General features: G+C 35.3%; 1 protein-coding gene across 2 annotated transcripts in view; it reads right to left on the bottom strand.

The window, feature by feature from the left end:
• LOC123678084 (adenylate cyclase type 5) overlaps positions 1-25995 on the bottom strand; it is a 147602-nt gene that overhangs the window by 113187 nt on the left and 8420 nt on the right. The window contains exons 1-2 of one of the 2 annotated variants that reach the window (XM_045614883.1): positions 21974-22166; positions 2505-2548 (exon numbers count right to left, since the gene is read on the bottom strand). The gene's annotated coding sequence lies outside the window, so the exon portion shown is untranslated. Of the gene's footprint in view, positions 1-2504; positions 2549-21973; positions 22167-25995 lie in introns of those variants that run through there. The other variant, XM_045614884.1, reaches the window with a different exon arrangement.

The following is a 25995-nucleotide window of genomic DNA, read 5'->3' on the forward strand; positions in this document are numbered from 1 at the left end:
ATTTGCATACTTATTTCACAGAAGAGTAAAATAGAAGATCTATTGAGATTGCTATCTCTGTATATCCTACCTAATGAACAGTTTCTTATATTCAGCTTACGGAGTCCTTATATGTAAGTTAGTGAAATGAATATATATTAATTTTTTTTTCTTTCGCTTTTTTTGTCAGTTGGAATTGTATTACTGGACTAAAAGTTTTGGCAAATAATGTCCTCATTTCGATATTTAAAATAGATTGCCTTAATTCCACATATTGAAGAAACTTGACATCATTATTTCGAATTTAGTCTCCAACCTTAAACATAAACTCTAAATATTCACAGCACTCTAATAAACACCTAATTGAACTTTGACAAAAACTTCACCACCATCATCCTGATTTACCTTAAGCTCGGACAACCAATCAGTTATACAAATAAAAACATTCTAGTCAAACTAACCACGCCACTCTCATCGTTTGAAACCCCTTTATCGGTTAGTTTGCCATTTTTTTATTCACTCAAAGCGTTCCTGAAATGAATTTCCTTTCGAAAAAAATTTAGTTTACTTTAATACTCACCGAGAATTAAGGGACAATCACACTTTGATGGAATTAAAGATAGGTGCAACGTGAATTATTCATGTTGCGAATTCAGAGGCTTATGTCGCTATCGCTCAATAACAACTTTTTGGAATTGAGTATCTGAATTATCCATAGACTAATAAATATAAATAGAGGAAGTATACGCAATTTTCACATGTCCCCAACATGGTTTGATTACGTTGTCGGAATGTGAAATATTTTCAAATCCACTATTTTACTATATCATTATGAATGAAATATATTTATTTCAGTTATTCCCGATTAAATATGCAATTTTGAATATTTGGAATCTGAAATTTTTTCGTAGATGCGGAATTAGAGGCATTACTTGATCAAGAGTTGTGCCAAACGAAACGAGAATTGGCAGGATCATTGGAAATGACGCAACAAGCCATTTCAAAACTCTCGAAAATCATGGAAATGATTCAGAAACAAGGAAATTGGTTGCTATACGAGTTGAGCCGAGAGATGTTGAACGGTGTTTGTTTGCTTGTGAACAGCTGCTTGCAAGGCAAAGACGCAAGGGATTTCTGCATCGCATTGTGATTGAAAATCGTGGGGATGTCTCGGCCATACTTCCACGTCGACGGCCAAACCGAATATTCATGGTAACAAGGTCATGCTCAGTATTCGGTGGGACCAGCTCGGCGTAGTGTATTATGAATTGTTGAAACCGACTGAAACAATCACAGGCGATCATTATCGGACGCAATTAATGCGTTTGAGCCGAGCATTGAATATTAAACGGCCGCAATATAACGTGATACATGATAAAGTGATTTTACAGCATGACAATGCTAGATCCCATGTTGCGGAAGTGGTTAAGACCTACTTGGAAACGTTGAAATGGGAAAGCCTACCTCATCCGCCAAATTCTCCAGATGTTGCTCTCCCAGAGTATCAATTGTTTCGATCAATGGCACGCCGCCTGTCTGATCGGCACTTCCGGTGTTATGAAGAAGTGAAAAATTGGATCGATTCATGAATCGCTTTCAAAAATGACCAGTTTTTTCAACGCAGGAGAGAACGCTGCCCGAAAGATGGGGGAAAGTAGTGGCCAGCGATGAAACTTTGACTTTGAAACATAAATGTATAACCAGTTTTCTATAATAAAACCTTGAATTTTGGGAAAAGACCGCAGAAGCAAAAGTCGTATGAATATACCCGTTTTTTTTCATATCAAAATGATACCTCCTATTGAAAATCCTTGCAGTTTGTTTTCTTTATCTTTATTTCACTCGACTAAATCAGAAAAGGTCATAATATGAGATTCCACATTTTCAAATGTAATTCCTGATTTCTACCAAGCCAAAGTCTCTTGCATTTTCCTTCATTCACTCTTCAGTGGCTCCTCCTGCTGGTAAGAAGTTGAAATAGAAATGTAATTAAATTCCAAAAACACGATAATTCAAGCCAGAGCTCGGATCATACATCACTTGGACAAGATTAATTCCAAGACGTGTTATTATGGTTACTCCATTTTTATGAGGATGCTGAGGTAATAAATTATCCTGAAAAAAGTTTTGACGCCGATCTACAGACGAAAAGAATAGTAGGTGTAAGATGAGGAATTTAATTTTGAGGATGTTAAAAAAATTAATATCGATAATCATTGATTCCAGATAATTGCCCGCCCATTGAAATGATTGATAATATAAATGCATATTTTTTTTTATTTTGTTGTACTTATATTGTATTTGTTTTATCTAAACTTGGTAGTTGTTTTTTTTTGGAGTTTATGATTTTTATATTATTCCCCCACGAACAAGTATATACTTTTGTGGGTTGTAATTTGTTTATTGATGCGTACCATACAAATTAATTGAATTTCAGAAACTGTTTTTTGTTATATTTTTCTGCTTCAATAAACTTATTTATTTATTATTTATATTTTTTCGCGAAGAAAAAATTGGAGTCTTACCTAGAATTTGAAGTATTATCCTGATTTCCCTTCGGTGTAATCTCCTGTAAAAATACAAAAATCAAATTATAACTCGTTTGGAATGATTCTAAGGAAAATATCTATCACTAGATTTTGGATCAATGATATTTCGGTTTTAAATTCATTCAGGCCTGATTTATTTATGAATGAAAAGAAATAATTTCAGGCTTGTGTCTGGATCGATATATTGAGTGACGCAAACTTGTCAACTTGGAATGTCAAAATATTAAACTATTATAAATGTAGCAATTTCCGCCTTGATAATATTCCCGGTCTTTCATGTCAATATTGTAATGTATTTGATAAATTGCTGTGATGTCTATAAAATAAAATAAAATTGTGGTTGCCATCGTAAACACAGTCATTAATTCAACACCACCGTCAACAAACAAATATAGGATTTATCGGATTTCAAACTTCAAGCGTTTCTTCTGTAAGTACAAAGAAATACGATGGATAAGCTATAAAACTGATTTTATTGGCCAATATTCGATTGATCTGTTCAGTTTCAGTGGATGTAAAAATAAAAATATTTGGTATTGAGCTCTGCTCATGATTATGGAATTATTTATTTGCACAATTCTCGGGATAATAATCATACATAGGTATCTCATGCAGCATTAATTTCATCATTTAATTGAGGTCAGATAAGTTTGTTTGGTATTGATTCTGGATTTATTAGCATATTCTACAATTGCAATTCGAGTACAGAGATGCACAAAGTACGTTCAATCTCCATATTTGTTAATTCAATTGAATAATTACTGATACTCCTACTTATCATAGTTGAAACAGAAAAACATTTTTCGTTCTTGATTCGACTGAAAATGTTAGGAATATGCTGCAAATTCAACAAAATACATAGGCGTCTTTGCTTGACGAATTTCGTAAAAAAGGGCGGAAGCAGAGTTGTACGCCCATGTTAATGTTATATCTACAATCTTAATTATGTTTACAAAGGTTATAGTAATTTTGTTGCTAGAATATAAAGTTCCGTTCAAAACTATTCGCTTAAAATCAATTCTCCAAGAGGCAAATTTAAATAAAAAATTTCTCTTCAGATAAAAAAAAATCATTATATAACAAAATGGTGAATGCGCAGACAATGCACGTACGAGAATATACAGTAGAGGATTCAGATTTTTTACCTAACCAAGATCAGAATAAATCTTGTAGAGATTCTGTGAGCCATGAATCTATTGTGAAAGCAACAAATTTCCATTTTAAGTGTACGAATCAATTCCCTCAACTAGCACAAAGCCCTGGATTTCTTAGAGGTGTCGAAGGTCCTCGGAGATTTGGGATGAAAACGAATTGCTCAGACTACCGATAAATTCGAATTCAATGCAACTTGAATCCAAAATATAACTCTATACCAAAATCTTCTTCATTAGTTCCAGAAAAAACTGGAAATAACGGCTGTTTTTTTTCGAGGTATATAACTTTAAGTTGGCATTACTGTTCAAGATGGCGACCGATTTAACAGCTCACTGACCGATTTAACAGCTGTCAAGTGACTTATTCTCAGTTCGGTTTGGCAATTCATCATGAATAGATTCACGCTTGAACAACGCTTGCAAATAGTGCAATTTTATTTAGAAAATAATGGGTCTGTGCGGAATACATATCGCGCACTACGTCCATTTTATTTTGATGAGGCGCACTTCTGGTTGAATGGCTACGTCAACAAACAAAACTGCCGCATTTGGAGTGAAGAGTGTATGTCGAAACACCGTTACATCAAGAAAAACTGACTGTTTGGTGCGCTTTATGGGCTGGTGGAATCATTGGTCCGTACTTCTTTAAAAACGATGATGGCCAGAACGTTACAGTCAATGGTGATCGGTATAGAGCCATGATTACTAACTTTTTCATTCCTGAATTGAACAACCATGATGTCCAGGAGCTGTGGTTCCAACAAGGCGGCGCAACATGTCACACAGCTCGTGCCACAATCAATTTATTGAAAGACACGTTTGGACCTGTGAAGTGGCCTCCAAGATCTTGTGATTTAACACCGCTAGACTACTTTCTGTGGGGCTATGTAAAGTCATCGGTCTATGCGGATAAGCCACAAACCCTTGACCATTTGGAAGACAACATTCGCCGTGTTATTGCCGATATACGGCCACAAATGTTGGAAAAAGTCATCGAAAATTGGACGTCCAGATTGGACTACATCCAAGCCACCCGTGGCGGTCATATTCCAGAAATCATATTAAAAATGTAATGCCACAAGATTATCTTGCGGATAAATAAAATTCATGTCAATCGAATAATCCATCGTTGTTTTATTGCAATTTAAAGTTCTATAGCTCTAAAAAAAAACACCCTTCATAAAAATCCATATCAGAAGTATTGTACTCGTAATAAAGAAAGCCCTGCAACTTTGTCAATTCCTCGTTTACAACATAAATTCAAAGCAATGCTTTCATCTTGAATAGGAAAGTGAACCCAAGCTTCATCAAGCGAACTCTAATGTACGAATTTCTGCATACATGCTGCATATCACATTGCCTGCATTATATACACACATAATTAAACCCCAAGTAGTATTAGAGAATAATTTTCCCAATAGCTTAAGTAGCAATTTAGAAAGGTATTTGTGCTGCATATAGATATCCCGCTGAGTTGAAGATAACATTGGTTTGTATCCTATTTAGGTGTTGCGGTTTATTGATGATAATTATGATGATAAACCTTTGTAATTAGCCAGGAAGACAAACAAACCACCCTGAAATTTTCACAGTGAACGTTTTCAAATACGAATGAAAAAATTAGATCCTGCCAATTCTTTTTGCGTTTGACACGTTTTCGGTCGTCTCGTCTCTAACTCGTCTTAATTTAGTCTGCGAACCGTCTTTTCGTCTTACGTCTTAAGTTGACCGACCGAACTTGACTCGTCTTCGGCTTAAGTTGAACTGTACCCGTCTTCGGCTTAATGTGAACTGTCCTCTCTACCGATTGGAACTACCCTGTCTCGAATATCGACCCCCTTAGGGGAAGTACCATCCCTTAGTCCAATAAGAGCTTTGCCATATCACCCACAAAGATCTTCGCGAATTCCTGGAAATCGAATATTCTAGAAGGACTAGAACCTGATACACAGATGTAACACATCTGGTACAACCGTCTTGTTCTCGAACTTTCCCAAACCCAGTAAGTCTCTTAAGATTTACAACCGACATGACACATCTTCGACACCCCGAAGAATTACACATCCTTTTTACATCATGGACAATAACAATTCGTTCCCTCTAAATTCATTGAAAATGTCATGCTCTTGACACTTGAAGAAACTAATAGGTTTCCAAGCATCCGGTTGACCATCTCAATTATTTACAGGGAACAATAACTGGATCCTACATTATATTATATTATATTATATCATATCATATAATAAAAACTAATATTTAGTACTCCTTTCTGCTTCTTTTCTTTTTGTTTTAGGATCCAATTGGAAATTATAGAGTCGTCAACCGAAAAGAGAGGATAAAGGAAATTTTGTTTTGGTTGAAGAGGAAGTCCTTCAATATAAATTATGTCAGCTTATTCTGTAAACGTTTACACAAACCAGTCACTACACCGATACGGGGAGACAGAGTTTTTGCTGAGGTTTTTATCTGTTCTCTTGTATCATACGTTGAAATGTATGATGCCCCGTTACATTTCCTCTGCTAATACTGAGATTCATCGACACATATGCTTGATTGTTTGAAATTAATATTTTGTATTGCTCTTTCTCAAAAAAAAAAAAAAAAAATATATATATAAATATATATATATATATATATATATATATATATATATATATATATATATATATATATATATATATATATATATCATATCATATCATATCATATCATATTATATTATATATTATTTAACTTATATCATTATATGGGACAGAACACTTAGACCGGAGAAAAGTGTTTCAACACCTCTTGTATATGATCAAAGGAGTCAGTATTGAGCATTATTCACACAACTAAGTACTCCCATGAAATTAACTTTCTGCAATCTACATAGAAAGATGTGCATTCAACATCCTCCAATCCATGTCACATTAAATGCATATGAAATCTCCATTAGGGTCGAGACAAGAGGATTGAGTATTTAATCTTCATAGGTACAAAATACTTCGGCACCGCTGTAGTCTACGTAAGCGTTCTCCCTCCAAACACACCTCCAAATAATTAATAACCAACCTGGATCCATAATGCGTTTCCACTTAAGCTGAAAGTTTCCACCAGTTCTGAGATTTACGAAGAGCGGCTAAAGATTTCAGCTTGATTCTGCATAATGTTCGAAGTGAACTTCCTGGCGCAGTATTCAGTAGGTAAATAAGAAAAAAATTTAAATTGTAATCGATGGAAATCATAGAGTAAACACTGGGAGATTTATGGAATTCTTAAAGTATATTTTGTGACATAAAGACCAAGGAATATTTTCACCAAACTTTAACTTTTAACTAGTTAGAGGTTCTAGTTGAATACTTTCAGTCAAAATAATCCAATGGCCACGGAAATTTTGGCGTTTTATACGTTGTTACATCAGAGTAATAAACATAGATAGAGGGGACATATGTCATTTTCAGTAAGAAAATTTTGTCCCCAACATGAACAATCAAATTTGACATGAAGCGCGTGGAAATGAAAACATATCAGTGATACGATTTTTCACTCGATTGGCTTTTTTTTCCACAAAGAACGCACTTCTTATGTCCCTTAGTGATTCAACGTTTCATATCAACTCAAAATATATTGAAATAAATAACTCAATATATCAGAAATTCAGAAAACAAACTTCAAGCGCGCCAAACGACGTGAAACAACCACTGACACTTCGACAATTAGGAAAAACATCGGATTCCAAATATTAAAATTTGCATATTTAATCGGGAATCACTCAAATAAATATATTTAATTCAATATAATATACATTCATAACGATATAGTAAAATTGTCCATTTGAAAATATATCACAATCTGACCACGTAACCTAACCATGTTTGGGACATGTGAAAATTGCGTATACTCCCTCTATCTATGTTTATTACTCTATGGTTGTTACAATCGAAATTAGCGGGTATATTTCTCGAGAGATTAATACGATTATTATTGTATTTGGTTGCTATTCGTTTGTTTTTGTGTTCTATTTCACGTTTTGAGACTATGATTATGCCTAGAGTCTGCCAACGTGAAAATTTCGAAAACTGAGTGAATTCGACAGATGTCTCGTTTTTGAAATACGTGAAAATGGTTTTTCATTCAAAGAAATTGGTAATCGTATTACCAGTAACTCTGGCTGATGTGTTCACTCCCTACTGAACATAAATGTCAAATACTAATACATAGTAATGCCATTTTAAACATTTTGCATTGTAATACTTCTATTGGAAAACCTGTTATATTGATTTTCATGAACCTTCCTGTAAGTTGTCAGCTGCTGTAATATAGAATATCGCGTCGGAATATTCCATTTCATATATCCTGCAATAAATTCGTCATCATATCGTTGAATAAGAAAGTTGTTCTCTGTCATATTGCAGATGGAATTGACACCATTTCCAAATTTTCGCTTTGAGAATGATGGAAAATGGTAGATTCAGAACTCCTATGACTCTTCAGATATTGAATGATTCTGGTACGAATATATTTATGCCCTAGACCCCCTCCACATCTTACATGTTATATATAATTATGTTTTTATTATTGAAACCTTGTTTTTAAAAACAAAAAACTTTATTTACAATGAATGAGGAAAGTTAAATTGAAACTAGTTCGTTAATTCAATACAAAAGCTTGACTGGAAAACAATACATTCGCATATTCAGATAATTTGTCTATAATAAAATATACAATAATAAACAGATACGTCTGATATTAGAATGGGCTCATATTATGTAAATATATACAATACTAATATGCATTAAACCAGCGAAAATTACAAACATAGTGACGGAAAGAATAGACCTTTTCCAAAATCGATGTTGAGAAAATTCACACTAAATAGCACAGTTTCAAATTTCCATGAAAATGTCCTCGGAAATTCATTGATTCTTACCTTCATCATCGAATACCCTTTCAAAGTTCTCCATCAACTATTCGGATCAATTCGGGCTGCTGAGAGGAGTGAAGAAAGCCTCGAGAAAATTTAATGAACGCCCCAAATTGACACGTAGTGGATGTAATGAAATTTCAATTATTAACCGCTTTTCTTCCTTAATTGGAACTCCATCAGTATAAAGATTAACGAGTGAATTTTGTGAACTTGATAAAGCGTTTAATTGTTCTGGTCATTTGGGATGAATGACAACCAATCTGGTCCTCAAATTATCGTTCGAGATTAGGAATTACCTTACATTTTCGTTATTTTCGTTCCTAGGTCTTTCAAGAGTGAAGGGCTTACAATTGATTATGTTTTCTAAAAGAAAACTCAAAGTCTGCTTCAATAGTTCTCCTGAATAAACTTTGTTTTTTCATGTTGACGTTCTCTGCACCACTGTAATCGTTGCCAGCGATGCTCAACCGTCAGAGGTAACAAAAGATAGGATCTGAAGGGTGTTTTTTTCGTGGTATCTAACGGCAAATTGGCATTACTGTTCAAGATGGCGACCGATTTAACAGCTGTCAAGTGATTTATTCTCAGTTGGGTTTGGCAATTTATCATGAATAGACTCACGCCGAACAACGCTTGCAAATAGTGCAATTTTATTTCGAAAATAATGTTTCTGTGTGGAATACGTATCGCGCACTACGTCCATTTTATTTTGTTCAGCGATGAAGCGCACTTCTGGTTGAATGGCTACGTCAACAAACAAAACTGCCGCATTTGGAGTGAAGCTAATCTTCAAGTGTATGTCGAAACACCGTTACATCCAGAAAAACTGACAGTTTGGTGCGCTTTATGGGCTGGCGGAATCATTGGTCCGTACTTCTTCAGAAACAATGATGGCCAGAACGTTACAGTCAATGGTGATCGGTATAGAGCCATGATTACTAACTTTTTCATTCCTGAATTGAACAACCATGATGTCCAGGAGCTGTGGTTCCAACAAGACGGCGCAACATGTCACACAGCTCGTGACACAATCGATTTATTGAAAGACACGTTTGGTGACCGCCTAATTTCACGTTTTGGACCTGTGAATTGGCCTGCAAGATCTTGTGATTTAACACCGCTAGACTGCTTTCTGTGGGGCTATGTAAAGTCATTGGTCTATGCGGATAAGCCACAAACCCTTGACCATTTGGAAGACAACATTCACCGTGTTATTGTCGATATACGGTCACAAATGTTGGAAAAAGTCATCGAAAATTGGACGTCCAGATTGGACTACATCCGAGCCAGTCATATGCCAGAAATCATATTTAAAATGTAATGCCACAAGATTGTCTTGCGGATAAATGAAATTCATGTCAATCGAATAATCCATCGTTGTTTTATTGCAATTTAAAGTTCTATAGTTCTAAAAAAACACCGTTTGTTATCATTGATTAGTGGTATAAATTTTATTTGGTAGTTGCTAAATGGCGAATGCGCCCATGTAAACAACCATGTTTTATTCCACTCAAAAAATATTATTGGTAAACATATTTCACTTTTTTATAGTTGATTTTGGAGCTGTTAAACACAACAGGTTGTTTATTCGAGAACTATTCGGGAATTTCCCTCATTCAAAAAGCAGATCCCTTTTTGCATATGCAAATAACTACTTCAAACTTTCGAAAATAACCGACCTCCCATATGGGAACAGAAGTAGCGAAAACAATTTATCTCATAAGCTCTTGAATATATTACACAAGTAGAAGATACATCCTTGGGATGAGGATAGATTGTTCAATTCCCATGAGCTCTGTCCCGAACACCTTGTGGGTTGTCACCAAAGTAATGCAAATTTGAAGATCATATCAAATTTACGCTGAGGTTTTATATTATGGAACGATATTGCAAAGTGATTTTATTATTCAACAAGTTAAGAAATTCTGCAATAGGTTTCAATAAAAAACTGTATATTTCGTATAATTTTTTTGTCGATAATATCACTGAAGTGAAAACGTTGAAACGAAATCTAAAATTCGGATTGAACTGATAGTTGTCACACTGTCGTTTTGACTTTATAACATTCAAAGCTCTATTTCTATTACACTTTCATCGATAAGAGAAGCCAATAAAATGAAAAAATGTCGATGATCCAACAAATATTTGGTTTCAATACGAAAATACATCTCTTCATTTGTAACCTGAAACATACACATGTTAAAAATAAGAGATACTTAATGTGACATATCTCACAGAGTAGACAAACGCTGAGGGCTATTTCTGATTATGCACCCAAAAATTATCCAGTACTGTTGAAAAACCACAACCACTAACAAGTCTGTTGGCCCGTGTAATTACAATTCTATGAAGTCTTGAGTCCCCATGGTCACCCTAAAACATGGATGAAACTAACATGAAAAAACTGAATTGCTACATCCTTTAGGGAAGGAAGCTATCCATTTTGTGGAATCCAACAAGGAAGTGGAAATTACCTTCTTTTTGTGAGGAAAGGACTCGTTGGAATAGGAAACTTCTTGATTGAGAGATTAGTCACGTTCAAAGATGGTCATATATCAGACAAACAGGTAGTCTTTTCTTTTCAAATCTAACTAATTTTCCTATTCAATGCGTCTAAGTAAACGAAAAATATATCAATAAGACTAGAGGAAGTTGATGAATTTTAAATGAATTCGAGGCTTATGGTTTGTTCAATAAGTTTTGCGGTTTGATAAGAAAGAGCTACTAGTCCATTTTTTTTGTTGTTGTTATATTGGTACGCTCTTTATATGAACGTGTGTGAAGTTTCATTTCAATCTGCCAATTTATTCTTTGTTTACAAGTCATTTAGTATCGACCTGTCACAGTATTTTTTTACAATGGAAAAAATCAAGTATCAAAACCAATGACTTTACATAGCCCCACAGAAAGTAGTCTAGCGGTAAATCACAAGATCTTGGAGGCCAATTCACAGGTGCAAAACGTGAAATTAGGCGGTCACCAAACGTGTCTTTCAATAAATCGATTGTGGCACGAGCTGTGTGACATGTTACGCCGTCTTGTTGGAACCACAGCTCCTGGACATGATGGTTGTTCAATTCAGGAATGAAAAAGTTAGTAATCATAGCACTATACCGATCACCATTGACTGTAACGTTCTGACCATCATCGTTTTTGAAGAAGTACGGACCAATGATTCCACCAGCCCATAAAGCGCACCAAACAGTCAGTTTTTCTGGATGTAACGGTGTTTCGACATACACTTGAGGATTAGCTTCACTCCAAATGCGGCAGTTTTGTTTGTTGACGTAGCCATTCAACAAGAAGTGCTCTTCATCGCTAAACAAAATAAAATGGACGTAGTACGCGATACGTATTCCGCACAGAAGCATTATTTTCGAAATAAAATTGCACTATTTGCAAGCGTTGTTCAGGCGTGAGTCTATTCATTATGAATTCGAACCAAACTGAGAATAAATCACTTGACAGCTGTTAAATCGGTCGCCATCTTGAACTGTAATGCCAACTTAAAGTTATATACCTCGAAAAAAAACACCAGTTACTATACTGAATAATTGAGTGTATTTCAAACCATAAAATTGTGTTTTTCTAAATTGAAGCACAAAACTTATTGAACAACCTTGTAATATAGACGTAACCATCTCGATTCAATCATCTTCCTAAATTCAACTCCACACAGGTATACACGAAGTCTTGAATTCAACTCCAGTTCATCATCAATAGAGCTCTACTCATTCAACTTCCTAATAACTCGCTTCAAATTCACTACGCCATTCTGTATCGAAATTAGCTACAATTATATGAAACTCACCGAACTTTTATGAAACTCGAGAGAATTTTTCGTTCTATTCATCTTCATATTCTCGGGAGTTTTGCGAATCCCTGAATCCTCACTTAAAGTTGGGGGTACATGAATACGAAGCGAAGAATGGAAAACTAATGATGATTTCGGATCTCAAAGCCTATGAAACGGAGTGTAAAAATGGGAGTTTCGAAGTTTTTGATAGCTCCTCAGAATGAGATGATTCGGAGGATTTAATCACTGCTTCAGACGACGGTGAAAAAGGAATCCATTCCGTATTGCTCGAGCAATATTAGCTCGTCTTATGGTTATGATTCTTATAAATCAACAACCGAGATTAATGTGAATTACCTTTTTCAATAAATTTTATTTTTATTTAAGTAACTCCTCTCAAATTTTTATGATTTTCGTTTCGGAGATGTAAAACTTCAGGATTTGACTGAAATAATTTCTATTTATAGTAATTCAGTACAAAAATAACTTATTATCAAGTATTTAATGGATTCGGTCCTTACTTGGCGGAAATTCATTATAAATAAAATAACACATTATCAAGTAGTTAATTTCATGATAAATCACAAAAAAAAGTTAAATTTCAATATCTCTAGATCTATCCATCATATCTCACTGAAATATTGATATTGATAATACATAGATGCCGTCTTGACTCCAATATTAGACAGAGAAAGATTGAGCCTCATGTAACGTGACCACGAGGAGTGTAAAGAGAGTGAAGATGTTTAAATTTCAACCAATGATAAGGGAAGCCAAATCACATGATCTTTAATTGTCGTGTTTGTAAACAATATTGCATTTCTCCTAGATACATTGAAATTTTTTGAATGTTTGTTCAATCCAACCAATCAAAATGATTGGTTGGTTCGTTGGTTAGGCGTCGACTCCTCTCTGTCCATCATCTACTTATCATTAGATCTTTTATAACTCTGAACAACATAATATCTTTAGAAGAATGGAAAGATCAGTTTCGAAAGTTTTCAGTTACTTGAAGGAAGGTTAGAAAAGTGCCAAGAGCAAGAATATATAAAAGACCTGAGGACTGATGACATGTCAAGAAAACAATTCATCTTCAAAACATCTAGAAAGGCCAAGCTTCAAACGATGAGTGTTTGCTCCTTGTCACAAATTTATGAAAATCATGGTCAAATTGAACGAAATTCTCCAGATCTGAACCCTAGAGGTTACTAGCTCTCTGAAGAATTCAAAAGAATGCTTCAGAAGAAGGAATTTGGCTCAAATGGCAAAAACAAATCTTTCTATATACGTTGGAGTACATGTATCACTCTTAAAGAAGACTGTGCCGACGAAGATAATCGAATTTTAAAGAAACAATTTGTTTTTACTTGGACCTGGGACTTATTGATTGTAGAATATCGTATTTCGTATTTCTCTAATTCCGTTCATTCTTCCACATCTTGTAGAACAAAATCGTGCGAGAATATATCAGAAACGCACAGTTTTCATGGTTATATTTTATTATTCTATGTTGGTACTCCGAACTTTCCGCCACGGCTTTATCTGTCAAGTCATCAATTTGCCTTAAAGAAATCAGTTCTGCCAACCAACATTTTTCAATACAAAAATCACTAAAATATATTTATGGAAATATTTCATTAATTTCAATGAAAATGCAACGAATTAGAGAAAATAATGTATAATACTCGTGCAGAAGGCTCATTCTACCACTCGTTCATTCCAAAACTCGCCACTTCGTGGCTCGTTTTTGAATTTTGAACTCGTGGAAGAATATCAATGCCTTCTGCACTTGTATTATAAATAACTATTCTGCAATCAAAAACAGGGATTCCCAGATGAAATTCCAAATTCAACACCACAAGGGTGAAGTGAAAGGAAGAAGTTTTTCTCAGATTAGGTATTTGTGAAAATAACTTCATAAAAGTATTAGTCGATTTATGTCTGCATTATAAAGTTATTCTCGATTGAACATGTCAGCTTATTAGCCAAATTCTCGTCATTTTCGGGAGATTTCAATTTTCCTCTTCAATATGAAGAAATCTACGGCTGAGGCTCATCGAATGCTTTCAAATACCTGTTGTAAGGCCGCTATTAGTGAAAGAACGTGCCGTGAGTAGTTCCAATACTTCAAGAACGGTGATTTTGACGCCGAAGACCAGCATGGCGCTGGAAGAGAGAAGGATTTCAAAGAAGCAGAATTGGAGGCATTACTTGATCAAGACTCGTGTCAACCGCAACAAGAATTGACAGGATCATTGGGAGTGACCCAACAATCCATTTCAAAACGCCTGGAAGTCATGGGAATGATTCAGATACTAGGAAATTGCCAGAGGGAATATGAAAGGGTAACCTAATGTTTGTCTGATATGCGGAAAGCCACGAGGTGGTAATCCCTTTTAAGCATCCTTCCCTCTCAAAACCGTAAGATGTTTCCTTTTTGAAATATTTGACTGATTCGACTTGAAAAATCCACCCGGTATATAGAAAAAGATTCAATCAAAGTGCACTCGTCAATCGAATATTGATTTGCGTGTAGAAACGCCTGAGGTAAAATCAAATCCATTCACCATAGAATCTCGGTGGGTATATAGATATGGTTTCTCGAAGGGACAATGGCAGAAATCACTTACTCGCTTCGATTGGCGTAACGAAACAATATAATACACGAAGCATCGCTTATAGGTCCAATCAAAACATGACGTCAAAGCCCGATGCAATTGTCAATCGCCATTATTATTATGCATCAAGTAATTTCGGGTTTCGGTAGCGCAATTATAGGTTGATTCGATAAAACCATAGAAATGAGCGCATAAATTCATTTTAGAGATAAGCAAAACCTTGTTTGGTGTTTCAGAAGTAGATGAAATATGAACATGAGAGTACGAATCGAAAGGTCACTTTGGACAAAACATTTTTCTGTGATTATGTAGACATATAGTTATTTATAATACAAGTGCAGAAGACATTGGTATTCTTCCACGAGTTCAAAATTCAAAAACGAGCCTCGAAGTGGCAAGTTTTGGAATGAACGAGTGGTAGAATGAGCCTTCTGTACGAGTATTATACATTATTTTCTCTAATTAATTGCATTCTTATTGAAATTAATGAAATATTTCCATGAATATCATTTAGTGATTCTTGCATTGAAAAATGTTGGTTGGCAGAACTGATTTCTTTAAGGCAAATTGATGAATTGACAGATAAAGCCGTGGCGGAAAGTTCGGAGAACCAACATATAATAAGAAAATATAACCATGAAAACTGTGCTTTTCTGATATATTCTCGCACGATTTTGTTCTACAAGATGTGGAAGAATGAACGGAATAACCATAGAATTAGAGAAAAGGATTTTCAATGAGAGGTTTCATTTTCATTAGCCCTCTATCTGGAAAGCTGTCATCTTTTGACTTCTGACAAGTAAAAATTACGCCTTTAATGAAAATAGAACGATACCATAGAATAATAGAAATAGATAGAGGTATCTATATTTATGTTATCGTTTTACTCCCTCGAGTATACGCAATTTTACATGTCCCTCAACATGGTTAGATTACGTTGTCGGATTGTGATAAATTTTCAAATCCACAATTTTACTATATCGTTATGAATGTATATTATATTGAATGAACTATATTTATTTCAGTGATTTCCGATTAAATATGCAAATTTGAATATTTGGAATCCGATATATTTCCTGTCGAATTTATAAAGCAGAATATTTATTATTTTTTGTATCTACCTGCTGAAATCCAAGGTTTGGCAACTTTTGCTCTCCTAGTGTCATCGGTTGTTTCACGTCGTTTGGTGCATTTCAAGTTTGTTTTCTGATTTTCTGATATATTTAGGTATTCATTCCAATATATTTTGAGTTTATATGAAACGTTGATGCACTATGGGACATAAGAAGTGCGTTCTTTATGGAGAAACTCGCGAATTGAGTGAAATATCGTATCACTGATCTGTTTTCATTTCCGCGCGCCTCATGTCAAATTTGATAGTTAATGCTGGGGACAAAATTTGCTTACTGAAAATGACACATGCTCCCTCTATCTATGTTTATTACTCTGAGCTCGATACACTCTTCAAAAACGCATTGATATATTTGAAATTCACTACAAACATACTTTACGAAAATTTTACAGTCACATTTCACAAAAGCAAAGCTCTTTTGTGTATTCGTGAAGCACCTTCTCGGTCGAAAATAAGAAAACTATTGTATTATCAACAGTTTCCTGGTAGTGACTTGAATAATTGAAACCGTGTGCGTCGCACAGGGAAAACTGAAAATATTGCAGGTGTAGCCCGTAAAGTTGACGAAAAACCACGTCCCTTATTGAAAAACCCTTTATATTTGGAATCATTGAACATAGAACCTTCAATTCAGTTTTTAATGAAGAGAGTTGATTTTACACCTAGATAATAAAATGCATTATTTTTCGAGGTGCGTAGCCCTGGAGCGAAGCTCGAGGACGATTCGAAGCACTGGGGAAAAAATCACTGCCGAAATGTATATATGACATTTTTTTCATGACCCGATTGTGCACATACCAACAATTTTAATTGAAAAAATCTAGAAAGGAATGAATCAATCGTCAATAAGCTATTTCAAATTTACGAACACCATAACTTAGTTTGATAACCATGACGACTGATAAATAATATTGCTTTTGTGTATAAATAATATTGCTTTTGTAGAATCCAAAAAGTTGGTACTCGCTGACAATCCTGGTATTCCATTCAAATCTTGATGGATGGAAATTATGAAAAAAACTGTCTGGTTGAAATTCATTAATGAGACAATGTGAAACGAAGAAAAATAAAGGAGACGAGAATAATGAGACAATTAGGACTTTTTGCAAGGAGCTTTTCCACATCAATTAGTTTCAATGTCAGAATTAAAGGCTAATAACATCAATCTATTCAATTTTCAGGATTAAAGCAATTTAACATACCATTAGGAGGTAGGTGGATTAATTGAAGTTTATATTTTCCGATGTGAACAGGTGAAGGGAAACTGTAATAATCTGTACAGATCCTAAATATATTGGAAACATATAACGCGAATACCAAGTTGTGCAAATATACCCAAAGATAAAAAATAAATTGATCTGACCCTATTGAACCTTTCCTGAGCCAATATTTCGTGAATTTCGAGCCGAAAATGATATCTGAAGAATTCACCGTATGATTGAAGTTTCCTAGCGTGAACAACATATTTTGGAACCAACCTATATTTTGATAAAAGTGTTTTAATTCACTTTTAGAGGACGCGCAAAAATTTTGCAAATGCTTACAAGGCACATTCATACACGTGTTTCATACAAAATTTTCATTATACCTGCATCGATAACAATACTGTATTAGGCCAATTGAAAAGTCCCCGGTCTGATGCACAGATGGCGGTGCTAGTATTTAATCCATATGAATTTTAGTTAGTACAAACTTTCAAACAATAGGAGTCAAAATTTGACAGCAGTCCGACCATTAGTTTGTGAGATATTGGGTTGTGAGTGTAGCCACTTTTGTTATTTGAGAAAAAATGGAAGAGAAGAATTTCGTATGCTGATAAAATATTGCTTTTTGAAGGGAAAAATTACACTTGAAGCAAAATCTTGGCATGATGAAGAGTTTCCGGGGTCTGCACCAGGAAAATCAACCATCATTGATTAGTATGTAAAGTTTAAACGTGCTGAAATGAGCACCGATGACATCGAATGCAGTGGATGCCCAAAAGAGGCTGTCACCGAAGAAAAAATCAAAAAATTCACAAAATTCGTACGCTGCCCGAAAGATGGGAGAAAGGAGTGGCCAGCTATGGAGAACACTTTGAATCATAAATGTAAAGGGTGTTTTTTTTAGAGCTATAGAACTTTAAATTGCAATAAAACAACGACGGATTATTCGATTAACATGAATTTTATTTATCCGCAAGATAATCTTGTGTCATTACATTTTAAATATGATTTCTGGCATATGACCGCCACGGCTGGCTCGGATGTAGTCCAATCTGGACGTCCAATTTTCGGTGACTTGTTCCAACATTTGTGGCCGTATATCGGCAATAACACGGCGAATGTTGTCTTTCGAATGGTCAAGGGTTTGTGGCTTATCCGCATAGACCAATGACTTTACATAGCCCCACAGACAGTAGTCTAGCGGTGTTAAATCACAAGATCTTGGAGGCCAATTCACAGGTCCAAAACGTGAAATTAGGCGGTCACCAAACGTGTCTATCAATAAATCGATTGTGGCACGAGTTGTGTGACATGTTGCGCCGTCTTGTTGGAACCACAGCTCCTGGACATCATGGTTCTTCAATTCAGGAATGAAAAAGTTAGTAATCATGGCTCTATACCGATCACCATTGACTGTAACGTTCTGGACATCATCGTTTTTGAAGAAGTACGGACCAATGATTCCACCAGCCCACAAAGCGCACCAAACAGTCAGTTTTCTGGATGTAACGGAGTTTCGACATACACTTGAGGATTAGCTTCACTTCAAATGCTGCAATTTTGTTTGTTGACGTAGCCATTCAACCAGAAATGCGCTTAATCGCTAAACAAAATTCGCTTATGAAAATCGCGATACGTATTCCGCACAGAACCATTATTTTCGAAATAAAATTGCACTATTTGCAAGCGTTGTTCAAGCGTGAGTCTATTCATGATGAATTGCCAAACCAAACTGAGAATAAATAACTTGACAGTTGTTAAATCGGTCGCCATATTGAACAGTAATGTCAACTTAAAGTTGAACCTATGAAAAAGTTGAACCTCGAAAAAAAACACCCGTTAAATAGTATATCCAAAGTCACTTGAACTAGTCTGTAAAAACGCTTGGCCAGATGTCCCTTTGAAGAGGATACCGCGATTCGCTAAATACTGGGGTTCATTTTAAAGAATTGTATGGCGATGAATTCACTGGTTCCAAAGGAATTTTAGGGAACTTGGACAACCCTTGAATAATCGAAATATTCTGGCTTCTTTCAAGTGACTTTGGATATACCATAACGAGTTTTTTACAATAACGGCTCGAATTTCGGAAAAAACGGCGGAAGCAAAGTTGTACGCCCATGTACTATTCTGATCTTTGTATAATTATTTTGTAGTTTAAGTGAAAAGTGTTTCTATCGTGCAAAAAACGCTATAAGTATTTCGAACGTTAAGCACTACCGATCTCAGACAATAATTGAAGTTGTTGCTCCACTCCTTCTCCAAACTATTATCTTCAATCGGTAAAATGTCCTTACCGTTCTCAATACTTAATATACTAATTAAAATGGTATGGCGCAATGTTAGGAAAACGTCCCCCACAAAAAATTAAAATTCTCCAAATATGAATTTCTCCGAAAACGTCGAATTGGGCAAGATCTTATTAGATATACGACCTAAAATCGGTAAGGCTCATCCTTCAAGAGTGTCACAAGTCATAAATTCGAATTGATAGTGCATTGTGTTCCAATAACTTCCGAGTAATTACGTTGAAGTGACGTGTTTGCTATGATCTTAATTGCCGTCGGGTCTGGGGGCGTCCCTGAACGTCGGTTTTATTAACATAGGGTTATTAATTTTTATCAGCAACTTGTTTACGGTTGCTAAAGTTCGCCATACGCTGCAGGATGTCTTGTACCCACGCTTGATCTCACTTTTAGAGCAGAAGCGCGAATTTCCCACATGAGCAATTTTGCGAACAAACATTATACCCTAAGAAGTTATCAGTGAATTGCCTACGAGAATTTTAGGGCGAATTTTATGGGTGTAAATGAAGTAAAGGGTGTTTTTTTAGAGCTATAGAACTTTAAATTGGAATAAAACAACGATGGATTATTCGATTGACATGAATTTTATTTATCCGCAAGATAATCTTGTGGCATTACATTTTAAATATGATTTCTGGCATATGACCGCCACGGCTGGCTCGGATGTAGTCCAATCTGGACGTCCAATTTTCGATGACTTTTTCAACATTTGTGGCAGTATATCGGCAATAACACGGCGAATGTTGTCTTGCAAATGGTCAAGGGTTTGTGGCTAATCCGCATAGACCAATGACTTTACATAGCCCCACAGAAAGTAGTCTAGCGGTGTTAAATCACAAGATCTTGGAGGCCAGTTCACAGGTCCAAAACGTGAAACTAGGCGATCACCAAACGTGTCTTTCAATGAATCGATTGTTGCACGAGCTGTGTGACATGTCATGCCGTCTTGTTGGAACCACAGCTCCTGGACATCATGGTTGTTCAATTCAGGAATGAAAAAGTTAGTAATCATGGCTCTATACCGATCACCATTGACTGTAACGTTCTGGCCATCCTCGTTTTTGAAGAAGTACGGACCAATGATTCTACCAGCCCATAAAGCGCACCAGTCATTCTTCTGGATGTAACGGTGTTTCGACATACACTTGAGGATTAGCTTCACTCCAAATGAGGCAGTTTTGTTTGTTGACGTAGCCATTCAACCAGAAGTGCGCTTCGACGATAAAATGGACTTAGTGCGCGATACGTATTCCGCACAGAACCATTATTTTCGAAATGAAATTGCACTATTTCCAAGTTATATACCTCGAAAAAAAAACCGTTATTTTTGTCCACCCTGTGTACCAATTGGAATCAACATGTGATACATTTTTGGAATCAGCTCAGCTAGAGTAATCGGAAAATTGAGACAAAATGGGGTGTTCCATTTAAGAAAAATGAAGGTGACATCATTACTCGAAAGTAATTCACTCTGTATATTAGATTATTATTTTAAAATGCGGTAAATTAAAATCAAAAATCGAAATATTTCAGGATTATTTCTCAAAATGGTCTGTTTAGCCAAAAATGAATTTGTTCCATACTTTACGGACACAGTGTAGATGATCTATCACCATTGCATCATGGGCATCTCGGGCTGATTTAAATACTATGTTGTTAAACGGGTCAATCATGATGTTATAGTCATTATAGTACTTTTTTGCAAGAGTTTTTCACAAAACATTCAACATTGTTTTCACCGTTGATTCTTTATATTCGGCCCTGTCTTTCTTTCTCATATTGACCGCTCAATCTTTTAGTATCAACGTCAATTCTTCTAAGCTCCTATGTAGATTCAATTCATATTCTCGTTTGTAGCAAAAATCCATAAATATTCCCCAAATATATTTGTGACTGTATGTCGTATTTCTGGGAATTTTTCTTTGATTAGCGCATTCAAACTTTGTTATACTTTGAACATACGCATTGCCAAAACGTGATGTTTCGAAATTTATTTGGAATGAAGTTGTCAAATTCAATCGTGTTGTCATAGTGATTGATAATTGCACTGAATACAATTATCAGTGTAATGTTGACATAATTGGGTGAAATTGTTTCGTATGACACTAAATGACATAATTTGATTGGCTGTTGGAACTGTCAAAAAATGTTGTTTCGCTGGTTAGGATCCAGGCTTATAGAGTGAATATTAGTTAAGTTGATGTATTCACAGAAATCCATTAAAAACAATTTTTCACGTGAAGTGTAGATGCTATTTACATTTTACGATCCTAACGTGTATGGGCTATTGTAAAAATTAATCATTATTTCATTGCGTTTACTTACGCAGGCTATTGAGTTTATTCGGTAGTACAGGATAGGCTTTCATTCGACGATACATGATAACGAACACTCTAAATTCACTTTTTTATTGTTCTACTCGAACTAACACAGATGTATTTAGTTAGAAACACGATTTCTAGGGTTCACTTTGATACCCGACTTGCATAGGTCAAGCTGCAATCCAATAGTTGCAATTACTATAAATCGATTATTGATTTTTGCGATAACGTTTCAATTAATTCTTATCTTCCAGATTTTACTTGATTGAGTCAACAAATTCGACGAATTCTATTTAGAAACACTCATGAGGTAGTTCATTATTTTTAATCCGAATGGAGGGAACGAAATCAAAAATTTGAAACTGAATTGGGTGTAATACCTAATATGAATTATCTTGGAAGCAATTGACGTAATGATACTACTAAAAAAAAATTATTTTATTACACAGGATAGGAAGGTCCTAATGTAGGTTAAGGAAATATTGCGATCCAATTTTTTACTTCTTCATAAGACCAGAAGTGCGCCATTGATCGAAACAAGTAATAGACCGAGGGAGCAACGTCTGGAGAATACGGTGGGGGGAAGACTTCCCATTTTAACGTTTCCAAGTATTTCTGAACCTCTTCTGCAACATGGGGTCGAGCATTGTCATGCTGTAAAATCACTTTATTATGTCTCTCGTTGTATTGCGGCCGTTTGTCTTTCAATCCTCGGCTCGAACGCATTAATTGCGTTCGATAACGATCGCCTGTGATTGTTTCAGTCGGTTTTAAGAACTCATAATACACTTTGCCGAGCTGGTCCCTCCAAATACTGAGTATGACCTTGGAACCGTGAATATTCTGTTTGGCCGTCGACGTGGAAGCATGCCGGGATCTCTCTATTATTTTCGTAATGAACCCATTTATCGTCTCCTGTCACAATACTATGCAGAAATCCCTTCTGTCTTTGCCTTGCAAGCAGCTGTTAACAAGCAAACAAACGCCGTTCAACATCTCTCGGTTTCAACTCGTATGGCACACAATTTCCTTGTTTCTGAATCATTTTCATGAATTTCAGGCGTTTTGAAATGCCTTGTTGTTACTTTCAATGATCCTGCGAATTCTTGTTGCGTTTGACACGAGTCTTGATCAGTTAATGCCTCCAATTCTGCATCTCTTCGAAAACCTTTTATCTTCCACCGCCATGCTGGTTTTCGACGTCAAAATCACCGTTCTTGAAGCGTTGAAACCACTCTCGGCGCGTTCTTCCATTAATAGCAGCCTCACTATATGTATATGAGAGCATTCGATGAGCCTCAGCCGCAGATTTCTCCATATTAAAGCAGAAAATTATAACCTCCCACAAATGACGAGAATTTGGCTCGTAAAATCTACGATCTATTTATTTCGACTAATACTTATCGCTACAGTCATCTATTGCTAAACGGCCGAAGCAAAGTTGTACACCTAATATAGTATAACACATGCAAGAGTAGTAGCTAACATAAATCTAGGTAAAAGAGTTCATATAATCCATCAGAGATAAGATTTTTTCAGAAGTAATGGTTGAACGAATATTAGAACAAAACTTATCTAAATATCGAAAATATCGAAGAAATATGTCAACTTAGGAAAAATAGGACCTACTACGTAAAGAGAGAGATATACCAATATTTCATCAACCTCATTCAAGAATATACCATTCCTTCATCCGATTGGAATCATTCCATTATAAATTCCAAATATGGGACACCCTTTATCATGATTCAGCCAAACCAAAGTTTATATTTAGGAGGGGTTCGACAAGGTTGTGTATATTAGTGTCTGTTCTGTTTAAAATCTCCTACCATAAAGCCATCTGTTGAAGAGGGGAAAGTTGGGATGAGGGTCAATGAAGTTTGGGTAACATAGGTTACGTTGATGACATGATTTTAATTGTGGATGATAAACATAGATGACCTACAGCAACTGATAAACGTAGTAGGCGAAAATAACCCAAACATGTTCAGAATTTAAATAGAAATTGAAGAATATCTAACATGATGTAGATAGCTCCTATAATGGTAATGTGGGCCTCAAAAATAAGATGAATTTAACAAGATTAAAATATATTCGTGAACCAAAAAAGTGCTGTGATTTTTTTTTAGCACCGTTATGGAAAAACCGTTTATATTTATTGCAATATCGATTTTAGGAAATTTGATACTGACAGTCACAGACGAGAAGAAGGTAACTTATTCGGTGTTAGATAATTAGATTAGAAGTGTGAGTAATTTCGATATGGGAAAATTTTGAAGCCTGAGAAAAACCTCACGGGTTGGTTATTTCAAGTCAAGTGGACTTTGAAACAGTCGGTCAAATCTCGAGAGAAAAACAGCAATAACATTCTCTCTCGGGATTTACCGGAAAAACTGATACGGAAATATTTGGCTATGCTGTTTTATGTTGGCGACCTATATACAGATCATCAGAACGAAGATTTTAGTAGGTTTTTCCTTAGCATTTTCATCAATATCAACAATCTACAGATAAACAACCTTCTCTATCATCGATATGCCTGTTGAAGATTGTGTTTTGGCGATAAACAAGAAAAACGTTTCCGATGTGTAAAAAATACTCTTCCTACAACACAGTCCGATGAAAACAGATGCGAATTTATGGTTAGAATTGATCAAAGTGAATTTGAAACGTTGGCAAGCAAGCCAGGATTACTGATTTTTGATTGGAATCATGTTCAACAACTGCAAGCAGATAAATTAGTCGAAACAAAGTTTTCAGCACATGTTTTGCTCGTTTGCCGTGTCATTACAACGTGTAAACATCAAACGCTGGAAATAGATGGTATCACTTTATTGATGGTTACATAAATTCGATTTTGGACTGATCCGAATGCTTCTAGACAATATATACAGTCTACAACTAAACATTAGGAACAGCTAACATTAAAGCTGATGATGTAAACGGGATAACTTTCGACTGAAGGTTTGTGTTGTGGTTGGCACTATCGTCTCATTTCTTTTTTTGTATTTTTTTTTTGTATTCTTGAAAGAAGTTGATGGATGATTGGTATATCTCTCTTTAGGCAGTAGGTCTTATTTTCCTAAGTTGGCTTATTTTTTCGATATATCCACTAAAATACACAACCTTGCCGAATCACTTCCCAAATATAAACTTTTGTTTGGCTAAATCCTGATGAAGGGTGTCCCATATTTTGAATTTAAAACGAAATGATTCGAATCGGATGAAGGAATGGTATATTGTGCATCCATTGAGAAAAAAACATTTCTCAAGAGTGTAAAAGATCAGCGTGCAGAATCATTCTGCACAGTCAGAAAATATTTTGCCCAGGTTTTCACCTTCAGTATAATACTAGATGATTTTTGCGCATATGATGCAGAATCTTTCATTTTGAACACGAGTAAATTATATTTCAAACGAACAGTAGAAAACAGTGTACCTATTGTGCAGCTATTGCGATCTTATGGATGTGAAAATAGTAAGAAATGTGTTTTTTCTTTGATTGTGAATAGCCAGTAAACCACAGAACATATAAATTAAAATTAAGTCGAATTGATCCATTTTAAATGACCTTCGTTGTATATATTCCTGCGTTTTCAACAACTTGTAAGTGTATTACCATGCAAAACCATTTTGCACAGTTTCAACTTTGGGAAATGATTCTGAATGGCTTTCAACTGTTCAGTGCAATGTTACATGATTATTACGCATAGCATGAAGAATGTTTTGTTTTGAATGCGTCTAAATATATTTCATAACAGACGTAGAAAAAAATGTGTGCTGTTTACCTCCGTAAAGTTCTTGCACAAATCTGCCACTACTAAATTGAACATGGAAACCTACTATAAATTATTTTTTAATTCTTCCATAATTTTAAGTATGAGTTGTCTTATTATTCTTGCGGCTAATCTACAAAAAGAATGTATAAAAAAGAAGAAATTTTAAACTGAGATCTCAATATTGGAGTTAGAAAAAGCAAAATTTTGACGAATTGTTAAAATATACTTTCCTTTTCGAATATGTATG

The sequence above is a fragment of the Harmonia axyridis genome, chromosome 4, assembly GCF_914767665.1.
Source record: "Harmonia axyridis chromosome 4, icHarAxyr1.1, whole genome shotgun sequence".
NCBI lineage: Eukaryota > Metazoa > Arthropoda > Insecta > Coleoptera > Coccinellidae > Harmonia > Harmonia axyridis.